This window comes from Symphodus melops (genome assembly GCF_947650265.1).
Source record: "Symphodus melops genome assembly, chromosome: 18".
In the NCBI taxonomy this organism is placed as follows: Eukaryota; Metazoa; Chordata; class Actinopteri; order Labriformes; family Labridae; genus Symphodus; species Symphodus melops.
The window spans coordinates 16,465,694-16,479,392 of NC_136708.1; the positions used below are offsets into that span (position 1 = coordinate 16,465,694).

The window sequence follows — 13,699 nt, forward strand, 5'->3', positions numbered from 1 at the left end:
TAAAGACATTAGGAAGAACAAAGCAATCTTGGTTAAAAGTCAAAAACATAAACCATATAGGCATATTGAGTTTTGTTGAACTCTGGCTAAAAGAAGGTAACATTGAGAAGCATTAGCAAATGAGAACAAAACAACCCTTTGAACGTCTAGTTTTGCTAGATTGCCAGAACGTGTTGTTGTCAAGCTGTGGCTATCTGTCTTTAAATGAAATATATTTTACATAAACTGATGGATACTCTGCAGCAGTTCCTTTCTTCTTATTTTTCCGCTTGGTAACCCAACTGGATTACAGAAAGTTTACTCAATGTTAGGTCTACACATGCTAGTATAGTGAATAACATTAGAAAAAAACACTTGAACACTTAGTTTTGCTAGCTTGCAAAACTGAAAATGTGAAAATGTTATAGATAGCTTATTCCATGACATAAAAAATATTGAACTGAAAGTAAGAGATACATTTGGTGTGGTTTGTGTATAACTATTGTGCTGCTTTTCTGCAAGCTTTTTTATTTCAACTTGGAAGTATTGCAGGGACAAACAGTTAGCTTGGAGCCAATATGCTAAAGTTTATTCTTAGCCTAACTTTGAAACCTGCACTTATTGATACACTGTTAAAGTTAACCAGGGTTAAAGTTTCCCATTAGGGTCCGCAGTTTGTACATTTTATCCACGCGATAACATCTTGGTGTAATTGTATGGATTTTTAATTGTGTTAAAATCAAATCAGGACTGCATACGATATGAGCTCTGTGTAGAGCACTCATTAAATTATCTTGCTGATGACATGAAATCTATCTCACTTCAACAGAACACACTTTCAACTGTTGCCCGCAGGGTGAGCTAGGGAAGCACCCCCATCACACTCGTGCACACAAACGCATACACACACACACACACACACACACACACCCACACACACACACACACACACATACACACATACACACACACACACACACACACACACACACACACACACACAGGCATCGGGCATTAACATGAGCTCATGGAGAAGACGACAAGACAAGAAACCAGGTCAGATTTCACAAATCCATTCCGCTCTCACTCTCATGTCTGGACTTGCCTTCTGTGGTAAACTCAATGAAACTGTATCCTCTGAGTTAACAAAATTCACAACAAACCTCAAGATCACAGTGAGCAGAGTCCTGATACAAAAGTTGGAGAGAGGCTGTCATTTCCAGAAAAGTCACAGGATGGATACCCCATTAAATACCCATGTAGGAAGAAACTGAATTCAGTAACTTGTGGGTTATTTTGCTACACCTCGTGTGCTAAGCTCGTCTTGTAAAGACATTCTGGCTTAAAAACTCCCCAAAGCAGGAAATCAAATATTTCTGGGCAAAATAAAGTATTTGCTCTTTTCTTATAATGAAGGATGATTTGAGAGTTTAAAGGACGCATGATCTTTCAATTTTCAACAGAAGCTTTCACATTGAGTTGTAACTTTATAATGGACAATTATTTACACTTTGATGTTCTTTAATTTTCGATGTGGATTATCTTGGCTCAAGTTCAAATGGTTAGCATTATAAAAGTTGACAAAATGAACCCTCCCTGCAGCAGAGCAATAAAAACAGATCATGATTTAACAAATGTAGATCTTCATTTTCACATGACAAAAAAAGTTACTCCCACCTCTTAAAGCTGTCAAGCTTTTTTTTTAAAAATGGATTTGATTCATTTTACGAGTGGCATGATGAAGTTGAAATATCTTATTTAGTATCAGAGTTGCAGTGACATACATGACAGGTCAGTTACGAGCCAAAGAGGGCACTGCTAGAGGTTGTAAGATGATCTAAAACTGACTTGATCTACTTGCCCTACTGTAAAACACACGCACATGCATGCACACATACACACATGCAATGACCCCCTCCTTTGCAACCTCATATAAGCGGTGGCTGTCAGCCACACACTGACAGTCCTCCCACACATACACCTCCACTGTCTGGCCACAGATGTCGTCTCTGTCAGCAGTGGTACAACACGATGAAGACCAGGACAGTACTGTAGTTTGTGCATCGGTGGCACTGTGTGTCCTTTTGGGGATGGGCTCTGACCTGAGGGGACCTACTGTAACTGGAATATTACCCCTCTGCGTCTCCCTCTTCCTGCTTCTGACAGTTGGCTCCACTGACCTACTTTTGCCAAAACACACAAAATATAAATGTGATGCTGTTCAAGAGGGAGAAAACAATTAAAAGGCTTACAGAGAGGGAAACAACGCAATAATTCGGGACTCCAGGTGTATTGTTTATCATCCAGTTAGCCAGATGATGCAAGAGTCAAAATCGTTCTTTCTTACTTTGCAGAATGGTCGTAACTGTGAGTGTAAACTCCTCTCAGTTGATGCTTGAATAGAGACGTATATTTAAGATAATAGCTGCAATGTCCTGCTAACCTTTCCTTTACTGTTCCCGTTTGGTTACCATGACAATCAGTGCTGTGGGCAACACTGGGCGTGCAGGGTTTACAGTCAGTGGTTTGGAACCTCTCTCACAATGAAGTAATCTGTTTAAAACATCAAACCTTATAGACCACCCGTGAGTGTTCAAAAAGTGTAACCTGAAGTTTTGATCCTCTGCGGGTTGCTGCTTCCAAGTGTATTCATGTTTTTCTCAGTTCTTACATTACAGGCAAGCTAACCAGGCTGCCTCCTTTGTATCTGCAACACTTCTGGTCAGTCCTCACAAATAAAACACTGACGAGACTGAAATATAATGGCTTTGTTTTTCAGACTGTTAGAAATACAACTATAACAAATCATACTTAAGAAGTGCATCACTTGTATGTCGACTTAGCCTGGAATTTAAATCAGCATTGCTTTTGTTTTCAGATTATAAAGCGGATGGCAGACTCATTTAACATCCAGGAGGTACTGTAGACAAGCATTCATTTTTAGTTGTGTTTCTGTTAATGTATTTAGTTTTTTTCTGCTCTGCTTAGGTGCCCACCAAGTCCTGAGACAAAATTAACCCTCTATAATGTCATATGTAATTTCTCTTTCAAGTAGTTTGCAGAATTTTAGCTTTTTAAAACGTTTTTTTTTAGCAAATAAAAATTAGTCTGTGCAACTTTGATCTTTCAGAAACTATTCATGAAGCACATTACACATCCCCTATCTCATGTCTTTGCTTTGTGTGGTCCCCATATGACACCAGGTGATTTGATACTGTTGGCACACACCTGCAGTCTGCTGCCAGTCTATGACGTGTCTCTGAGTCCCTCAGGGGAGAGACTCTACCTGCAAAAAGCATCCTGTCATTACAGACTGAAGGAGCCACAGCATGGGGCTGAGCCACAGGGCAGCATATAGCCTGTAATGATTCACTGACTAAAATGTAACTTTGTACAGACCTCAAAGATACTTTGTTTTTTAGGAATCTTCAGGATAGTAATCAGTAAATGAAAGCTGCTGATATCAAAATGTACTTTGTGTCCAGGTTCAGGGCTAGTCCAACAATGAATTGACTGAAACAGGGCTTGTAACCCGAGAAGCATTCAGCATTTTCTACTGGTATTTACATGCCGCACACTCACCCTCTGACACACACAGACACACACACCATCAGCTGTGCCTGTACATCCTTTCGCCTTGACCCTTCGTGCTCTAGCGCTCGTTTTGCCTTTCTGATTCATCCCGGTTAAGCTGTCAGATGTTTGTCAGGCAGAGACGTGAAACATGTTCAGAGAAGAAATACATATATAAATGGCCCTGCATTAATGGAACAAAGGCTGGACGTAATGTGGCATATAGTGGATGTAAAGAGAACCAAAGGTGTTTCAATGCCACGCTATATGCCGAGCAGGAGATTGAGTGTCGTGACGTACGGCAGTCGTTACAAAAGGAGAAGAACGGCTCTGCTTGGAGGTCAGTGAGGGTTGTTTTCTTTTGTACTTTCTGCGTGAATGGGCTTAAGATTGAGGACACCTAACTCTATACATTCTGTTTATATACTGAAAATCCCATCACCTACAGTTCTGGTTTATGTGGAATAACAGATCTATCTGGGATACTTGGGTGTCTCTTATAGAAGAATATTCTCCTTGTCACTTTAAATAAAATCACATTTGTTAAGATAACACTGAGAAAGAAGCAAACTATGCTTCAATGCTATTCATTTAGATGACTATACAAATCATCTCACATACATATGCACCTTGGTACCTTACATGAAACAAACATTACCTTATATGCTAACAAGTAAAAACACTATCAGTTAAAAGGTGGTCATGTGAGTGCCTTCTTACTCTTGTGTCTGTTCTCTAGGAGTTGAGCATTTGTTCATGAAAATAAAATCTCTGCAAAACCTGCGAAAGTGAAATACAATTTGACGAGATCTTGCAACCAAAATGAGTTGTTTTCATTCAGCCTGGTTGAAATACATTATGAATCAGAGAAGCATGGTTGTAAATTAGGTGGGTCCACAGGAAAGTTGGGCATTGAAAGCACTGACAGTGGTTGCAAATGTGTTGAAGCAATCCTCTTGGATATTGTACATTTTTTGACATATAGATATAAATACATATAAACACTATTATAACACAAATCAGAGAGTGAGATGGGTGGGGGGGTGTTATATTGGATATTTAGGAGGGGTACTTACAATAGGTTTAAGATCAGAGATAGCAGGCAAGTGCAGTCCTTTGTTCATGATGATAAGAAGAAAAAGAATCTTCGCTTTATAGTTTTTCCACAGCTATTTATTACAATTTGTCTTCAAGAAGTCAATCATCATCAAGGAAAGATGAACATAAAAGATCTGACATCAAAGATTTGCTGCTGAAATATGATTGACTGTTATCTGTTCTGTTATTTTTCATTTTGTAAATGAGCCAGAGATGAATTTGTTCCTCCTGAGAAACGTCTTGAGACAATTAGAGCTGATGATACGGACTAAATGTTCAATGACCTGTTGCTGTGATTTAATTGGCAAAACCTACTGATAGCTTGTATGTACCTGAGTGCATGTGTGTTTGTGTGATAAGTGCAAGTGTGTAAGGTGCTTTCTTTATGTGTGTAGTGTGTTCGAGTGCGCTGGTTTTCCAGTAAATATAGCTGCTTGTCAGGGGCTGCTGATGACAGCCATAATTACAGGCTGAGCTGTGCAGCAGCTGAGAGTCTCAGAAGAAGAGGGGAGTGTCTGAATGTGCATGCAAGCGTGTGTGTGTGTGTGTGTTAACTTCAGCTAAAGGGCTAATGGAAACCTTGAATTCATCTTTTTTAATCATTTCATAGTTATAGGTTCAGAGGGGAGCAGAATGAAAGCTGTTTCTAATTTTCTTTTTTTTTTCTCACAAGGCATGTTTGACATACAATTGAAGTAAGACTACAGAAGATTTAACAATGATCCAATCAACGTCACAGTCAGAGAAAAACACATGGCAGAAAAAGATCTGGCATGTTTGACTTGAAGGCGTAATAAGGAAGGGTAATGTTTTCAAATGGGATTTTTTGTTGCCTTTGTTTTGACATTTTGCATAATATGAGAAAACCGATGACACTTCCCCGTCTTTGAGGCTGAATTCGGCAGCTTAGTGATGCATGTAAATATATCAATTCAATTCAATTAAAAAACTTTATTTGTCCGCAGGGGGCAATTCAAAATATTAACATCTGGAGAAGAAACAGCCAGCCTTTGTCTGTTCGTAGGTGACACAATCCAATTCCCAGCTCTTCTAAAATTCAATTTTATACAACATACATCTTGCAAGTGTATTTCAGGCAATGAAGAGTATTTTGGCCATATAACGGATGGATAGAAAAGTGATGTACAGCACGGCCTCAAGGCCTGACACTGTAGCTTCCTGGAGTCATCCATAATCTTTCACTCTTTTTTCCTCTCCAATTCTCTTGCGTTTTTACTCAGAATCTGACTTTTTCTAATTATTTACTTCCTCATTAACTTCATAAAAACAGCATGTTTCTCTCTGTGTAATGTTTGGAGGAACGTAATTGCTTGTTTTCTGAACCTCACTTATAGTTCCAACACTATATGTTTGAATTCCCTGCATGGGGCCCATTAAACGTTGACAGCAGCATACTATAAATATCGATGGCCAGCTGGCAGCTCTGGCCTGTTTTCCCTCTTGACAGAGCATTGACATTCATATTTGAGTCTGGAATATGTACTCTGAATAATGGAGACACTTTTATTTCCAGAAAATATCACCACAGTTTGTCTAATGGTTTATGTGGATGGAATTTGTTTAGTTGTAATCTTTATGATGTAAATTCTTGACTCCTTACCCCCTTCTAGCTCTGGTTCAGTGTCTTATAGTTCTGTTCCCAGCTTTAGAGCAATATCAGCCAATTTCAGTAGCTTTTATGTATACTTGAGAGCATTTTAAAGCAATTTCAAACCAATAACCCACTTAGGTATGCTTTCTCTTTGCTGTTCATCGTTTTTTTGGGGGGGTTTTTTGCAGAAAGCTATCATTATCCTCCTTTTGGTGTTTTGTCAACTAAACTGATTTCGCCCCAAATTTTCTCGCCAAAGCTGTAGTCATACTTATAAAAAGAACCAGCCAAGAAAAAACTCTGAACCTACGCTTTAACATGAATCATATCAGTGAGTCATTATGAAGTCCCTTTCTCTACTTACGTCAAACTGATGGATTAAAAGGGACAAGCCATTTTCTGCTCCCTTGGCTTCTTGGAAGGGCGAGTTGAATTGGATTTGTATGGACTCAGGGGAAGAGCGTATCCACTTATGGAGGCCAATCAAGCTGGCTGAGGCACTTGAAGACGAGTCACTCAGCGTTATACCAGCTTGTCGCAAATACATTTATTTTCTCCAGCACTTGTGTATGTACCCTGTATGTAGCTATACTGCAGATGGAGGTGTTTTTTTTTCCTTGATACTCTTCCGAGTAATTCAATTTGTGTGTCATTTACTGTCCAGGAGAAAGAAATCAATGTAAACCTTGAACCCACTCAAGGCGAATGCATTGGAAATATAATTTATAAACAAGCCTCTGTTGTTAAGCTGTGTAATGACAGATAATCACACCATCAATTTCACAGGCCAAATTAAACTCATGATCATGTGTTTAATGGGCTGCAGAGGGAGACAGTTTGTACTGTACTGCTTCAAAAGAAGCTTCAACTGCAAACTAAGTAAACATCAAAAGGTCTAAATTTAAACCCATCAGCTCTCCCTCCTAAAAATGGCCCTGCTGCTGTCCAGAGTACGAGAGCAGAGAGAAATGTTAGAGACAGTTCAGAAGGTGATGGCTGGACAAATCTGGTTCGTGGACATGAATTCACTCTGCAGGCTGTGTGGTGTGCCAAGGGAAGCAGAGAAGGAATGGCTAATGTCTGAAATAATAAACATGTATGTAAATTATCTTCAATGGAAAATAATGTTCTATAGTCTACTTATATGTGTTGTTTAAAATAGTGTGTTGATTTCCCTGAACCACAGTTAGCGTACAATTATAATAAACCACTGACATGAACATATCTACATTAATCTAAAAACATTTGATTCAATTCTAAAATCTTTATTTGTCCCGGGGGTATATTTGATATAAACAGAGAAAAAAGGCTGTATACTGTATTCCAAAGTCATTGCCTTGTTAAAACAGGGTAAAATATTTTTTTAATTATCTACCATGCTTGACCTTGCATTCCCTTTTTGTCTCCCAGATTACTATTAGGCACAAATACACACAGCACATGGAGGCTTGAGGTCATTGGCCCTGGGAGAAAATGGTAAAAAAAAAGAAAAAAGAAAAGAGAAAGTCCTTTTTGATTTCATACCTTGGTAGAGAAAATATATATTTACATTTGACATCTACAGACAAGTAAACCTTGGACGCTCTTTGGGCAAAAGGGTATTGCGGATAACAATACAGCTGTCTCCAAATTAATTGAAGGACCTAAACAGACTGCCTTTCATTCAAACTCACTATCCCCGTAGTCTGTATGCCCCTGTTGTGCGAATAATGTTTGAATGTCAAAGATGACGCTAGTATATAACTACCTTTCGATGTATTTATATATCATTTTATTTCTTTATCACATATTAAAGTGAATTAGTAACAACATGTATGTTTTATCTTTCGCAGTACTGGTATTCTTAGAGTCATACCATACCAATAAAGCCCAGATGATATGATTTTAAGAGACATACATACAGTACAAGATAGAGACACAGGGCATACCCCGAGCTTTACGCGTGCGCGCGTACACCATCACGCACGTGCAACCCATCACATAGCCTATGTACAAAGCCAACTTTGGGGGTTACAAAGCAGAGTGGCCCCGCCCTCCCTGTGACATCCTTGGTATCTTATTGGCTCTCCGTTGTTCAGGAGGAGCGCTGCAAACACAAACTGGAATGTGGATGAGGGGGATCAGTGTTTGCTCTGCGCGGCCGCTGCACTGAGCCTCACCGGGAAAGGAAAGCGACGATTATACCTCATTCACCCGGCCGGCCGCTTCTTTTTTTTATGGGACTCAGAGAGATGTACTTTTAATTTTTTTAGTGCGACCAGCAGTAACAAATCTGCGCGCAAAGCGAAAGCGCACTTTAAGTTCAATTTACGCATGGACGGAGGGGCGCAGGTAGACGGGCACAGACGCCACTGAGGAGCCAGTCGTGAAGTTTTGCAGAGGTAAGAAGCATCGTCCAGTTTAACTCTACAGGGCTATGACTGCAATTGTTGAATTTAAAAGCAAGTGGCTTATTTCGACCGACGGTGAGAGAAAGCGTGTACTCCGGGGCAGTAGGTTAGTGGATCACACAGCTCACCGAGGATGCATCTCATTGGAGGATAAACCCACACAAACAAGCGATAATCCCGATTTTTAATCGCGTTTTCGTGACATGAATTTGTGGCTGGTACAATTTTGATCTATTATAGTGCGTTTTACCAATCCTTTTTTAGGGGATGCTTCTTTGATGAGTTTGAATGTTCCATTTTCGTAATTTTATTGAGCCACAATTTGGGGAAAAAGTGACCCATAACCACTGAGTTTGTGAATTGTTTGTCGGTTTGTCCACTACATAGATGATGTGGTGTGCATTATGTCTTGCTTTCTGGTTGCTTTTTGTGTCTTGGAGACACGTGATGCTTGTTTAAATGGAGAAAATTGTGACTGTGAAGTCACTGGTGTTTATCTGTATGCACGTGGGTGTTCACTTTTACTCCTGATGCACGAGGATATCAGGTCAGTGATTTCAAAAATGCCCCTCCAGGTTTTTGTGAGGATGGAGGTCAAAGTGCATCAGTCTTTTGTCATGCACTGACACCACCCACAGCTGAACCACAGCACATAAACAGAAGAAAAATGGTCTCTTTGCAGAGCGAGCAGACTTGACTGTTCTGTCAGAAGACTGTTTGCAGATTTCTACCTGCCAGATGGCTAGCAAATCACTTCTTTTCTGCTTGTAGGCTCTAAAACACTAGAGAGAAGTGTCAATTCTTTGATATTTCAATATCAGCTCTTTTCAAAAGCCTGCCAGCTGAGCTGAGGTGATGATCTCAGCTGCATGTCGTCCTAGATCATCAAAAAGAACATTTTTATCAAGCTATCCCAAGTCCTTAACACTGGAAAATAAAATCAAAACAACAGGGAAGTCATTTGCCCGAATATGCATACAGCTTGCAGCGATGCTTTTCCCTGGCTGCTCACACTGTGTCTAAGAAAAGGAGGCTTTTTTTTCAAGGCTAAATGCTCTTTCAGTTCTTTGATATGGTTAAGTGGAAGTGCTATGCTTCCCTGCCAGCCAGTTCGGGCCCTGGTTGATCTGTTTGAAGGGGTCTTGAGACGAGGGGGTAACGTATTTGTGCCAAACCGAAGGCGGGCTGCAGGGATGCAGTAGCAGTCTGTTCCCAGACACTCTCTCTATTTCTCTTTTCACGCACACACCAGCTCTCCTTCACCTTCTCTCTACTTTACCCCAGCCAGCCTTTCATTCCCTGCATCTGCTCCCTCAGCCTTCTTTCTTCCCCTGCACTCTGTTTCAGTCTTTCTCATGCAGGGACAAGTGCGCACACACACACGCGCGCACACACACACACACGCACACACAGACTCATTTCCTCTTCTTTCTCTCCAGAGTCTCATTAAAGGAATTATGACTGTGGTTTGGAGGAGATTCAGACGCTCTTGTTGTTCTGTTGGGTTTTCCCCAAAATCTACTAAAACACAACACTGTGATGTTGGTGTCAACTGATTGGGATTTAAAGAGATGTTAGCCCAAAGACCGTCTTATTGCTGGAACTACAAATTACTTTCAAGTTTGAATAATCTGCCAGTTGTCTTTATCCGCTGACTTAAGTTTAACAAAGTGAGGACAAATGAAACCTCTTGCTGTATTGTCCAGCTAGATGCCCTAACCTCTAATATATTGTTTTTTTCTGTCAGATAAGAGAAAGAAAACATGAAAAAGCCTGCCCTTTTTTTTTTTTTTGGCATTTTGGCTGAGAATAATTAAAAAGGTTAAATGAATTATCAGGATTTCGCAGACAATTCAGACTTTGAAGTTCCAGATCAGTTGAATTTCTATGCCAATCATTTCATGTTCAGACTTTTCATAGACTTGCACATGATGACTTTTCATAGACTTGCACATGATCCACCATTCAAACTCAATCAATCCAGACAAACACGGCTGGTTAGTTTTTAGCTCATGGGATACTGGCCTGTTGCCTTTATGAACAACATTGACAAGCATTTTAAAATCCAGCAGGCTTTTAAAAAAAAACAACAACCTGAAGTTGTTTCTTGTCTAACCAGTCAGATTTCAACCTTTGTAAAGTGAATGTAAATCTTGAATGGTTTGGTGAAACTGATATTTTTCTGTGTGGCTTAAATCCGTCCTTTTCAGAAAGTCGTTTTATGGTCAGTTTCTAAGAGACAACCTGAAGACAATGGTGATGCTCAGAGTCAGTTTCATTCTATCATCTCCACCAATGCAAGCTGTATTTGCGTGACATTTGGCAAAAATCGTCTTTAATCTCGGAGGATATTTTGTAAAAACATTTAATTGTGTATCTTCACATTACACACAAATATCACTTTGTAAAATGTGTAAAAGCTGTGGTAGCCACAGGCCACATTACGTTTGTTAAAAGCTTTGTAGTTTTCTGTATTTGGGGCCTCTTTTGAAAATGTAAAATGTTTGCTAACGTGCAACTGAGCACCAGTAACACATGCATGCTAGCATGCTATGCTATGTACCGGTATATCTTTGCATGCAGATTTTAGCATTTGCCGCACGGCGCTCAATTCACTGCATGTCTGTTTTCTGATTTTAAACTCCTCAATAATTCTGTGAAGTTCTCTGGAAACACAGACATGTTAGCGGCTTTCATTTAATAACTTAATACAGAAGTTATTTGTTTTTTAAAATAATTGATTTACTAACTAACTTTTCCTTCTCCACCTCACTGGCCGAGTTGATTTAAGATGTTCATAAGTGAACCAGAAGGAGAAATACAACACCTTGGTACATTGTGTGGCGGCCTTAATAAAGACTGTAGTGCTTTATACTCTATCAAAGTCTCACACTCGGAGCACTTGACCTTTTCCTTTCCTCAAGCCCTCTTGCTTGCTTGTCTTGGAAAAGTCTCCTGCCTCTGTACGAGCGTGTGGGTAGCTGTGTGCATGTGTTTCATGCACATACATATGTTTTTCCATCTGTGAGCATATGTGTGGTTTTTTTGGGGGGGGCCCAGCTCTTACATTCTTAAAGGAGGAGTGCCTCCTTAAGGTTTTTACAGCTGATAGTTATTTGATAAGGCGTGTAAGCTGCAGAAACTCAAAGTGCTCCATGGGGACGGGGAGAGGAATGATTGAACTTTAGCCGCTGAGCTTGCACCGTGAGAGCTAAATGATGTTCACAAAAATAAAATTCAATCTCTTGCTGAAGATCCAGACTTTAAATATTACTTGACCCTTGATCTGACTCTGACAGGCTGACAATAGTTGATTTGGTGCTGAGGGGGTTTTTTTATGCTCCCTGTGGGGAAATTGGGTCATTCAGTTTATAAATATAGATGACAGTTGTTTTGATCGGTCTGTCGCAGTGCCTACAAACTGGTATTATTTTAAGAAAAGCATTTAGTTCTTAACTTTTCACACCTGCTATTGTTGAAGAAAGTCTGTTTAGATAAAGTGATTCAGAGTCAACAGTAGGAAGCCTTCATTTAGATTGCGGTTTGGTGACATGATGCCGTCCTGTCTGCTCTGAGTCACAGCTTATCTGCTCTCCAGATGATGACGATGGTCTGGTTCTGCTCGCCTGTCCCAGCATGTCTTACCCTACAATCACCCCTTCCTCAGTGAGGGTTGAGATGTGTTTTATGGGTGTCGGGAATTTTTGGTGTCAAGGAGGTGGGTTGTGGTTGTTACACTGGGGTTAAGTGGTATGTAGAGGGAGGGGCAGAGGCAGGGAGTGGAGGGGGGGATTTGGACATTGGAGACATCCCAGTATGAAGGAATGAGGAGTGGAGATGCGAGGAGGTATCTTTGGGGAGGGGAGGCCAGACAGAGCTGAGGTTTGTAGCCACTCCATGAAATGTTCATCTATCCCTTTTTGCTCCAGAGTAATTTCTCTCAAAAACTGAAAGGTCAAATACAACATGCCCATCATGGTCCTTAGAGTTAGATTCCTGGTCTTCTCAGTTCTCCCTTGACTTTTCCTGAAGTACCATCTTAAAATAACAGATCTTGTTTTAGGTCAAATATCTTAATTGTATCAATATGGCTTGATCAACAATGTATGGAATGGATGGTCTCGCAGAGGTTTATCGCCTCGATCCGCAGCTCCCCTTGGCTTTACAGACAGCTCTCCGCATGTTTCAACTATAGTTGTTTAGCTGATGTGGTTGACTGTTGTTGCTTCCATGGTGCAGCTCCATGTGACAGTCAACATATCCAGATAATCAACTCTCACTTTCTACAAGTGTGCATTTGTGTGCTTAAGTGTGTGTGTTTTTCTGCCTTTGCTGACTGCATGAGTGAGAAGCAGTGATGTATGAAAAGTGATAACCGGAACAATTATGTGTAGCTAATGGACTAATGAGTGCCCAGCTCTGTGTGTGGGGGAGGGGTCGTCAACGTGAATGGTTAGTGGTCTACCCTTGAGTCTTGCATCTTTTATTATTTTATTTTTCTAATCACTCCCCCCCCCCCACCCCCCTTTCATCCATCCATCCTGTTCTGTTTCTTACTCCAGTCTCATTCCATCTGTCTAGCCCCCCCCCCCCCCCTTTACTTTCTTCCTGGATACAGACAGAGAATTTATGAGGAGGGGTTTGAACCCATTTTGACCCCTCCCCTGTTGTCTCTGAGCAGATCAGCACTGCATTCTTGGTGTGTGTGTGTGTGTGTGTGTGTGTGTGTGTGTGTGTGTGTGTGTGTGTGTGTGTGTGTGTGTGTGTGTGTGTGTGTGTGTGTGTGTGTGTGTGTGTGTGTGTGTGTGTGTGTGTGTGTGTGTGTGTGTGTGTGTGTGTGTGTGTGTGTGTGTGTGTGTGTGTGTGTGTGTGTGTGTGTGTGTGTGTGTGTGTGTGTGTACATGCATGTGTGCGTGCTGGAGGGGTTCCCTTATAATCCTTTCCCCCAACTGGGTGACCATGCTATGCCCCCACACAACACATGCTCTTGCACTGTATGTCATCTGTGACGCATGATATTTGACACACACACACACACACACACCTC

At 40.7% G+C, this 13,699-nt stretch overlaps 1 protein-coding gene across 3 annotated transcripts in view; it reads left to right on the forward strand.

Annotated features, from left to right (window-relative positions):
• ripor2 (RHO family interacting cell polarization regulator 2) overlaps nucleotides 1-13,699 on the forward strand; it is a 65,649-nt gene that overhangs the window by 11,251 nt on the left and 40,699 nt on the right. Inside the window, exon 1 of one of the 3 annotated variants that reach the window (XM_079367693.1) lies at nucleotides 8,341-8,643. The exons of the other annotated variants lie outside the window; for them this stretch is intronic. The gene's annotated coding sequence lies outside the window, so the exon portion shown is untranslated. Of the gene's footprint in view, nucleotides 1-8,340; nucleotides 8,644-13,699 lie in introns of those variants that run through there. 3 annotated transcript variants of the gene reach the window in all.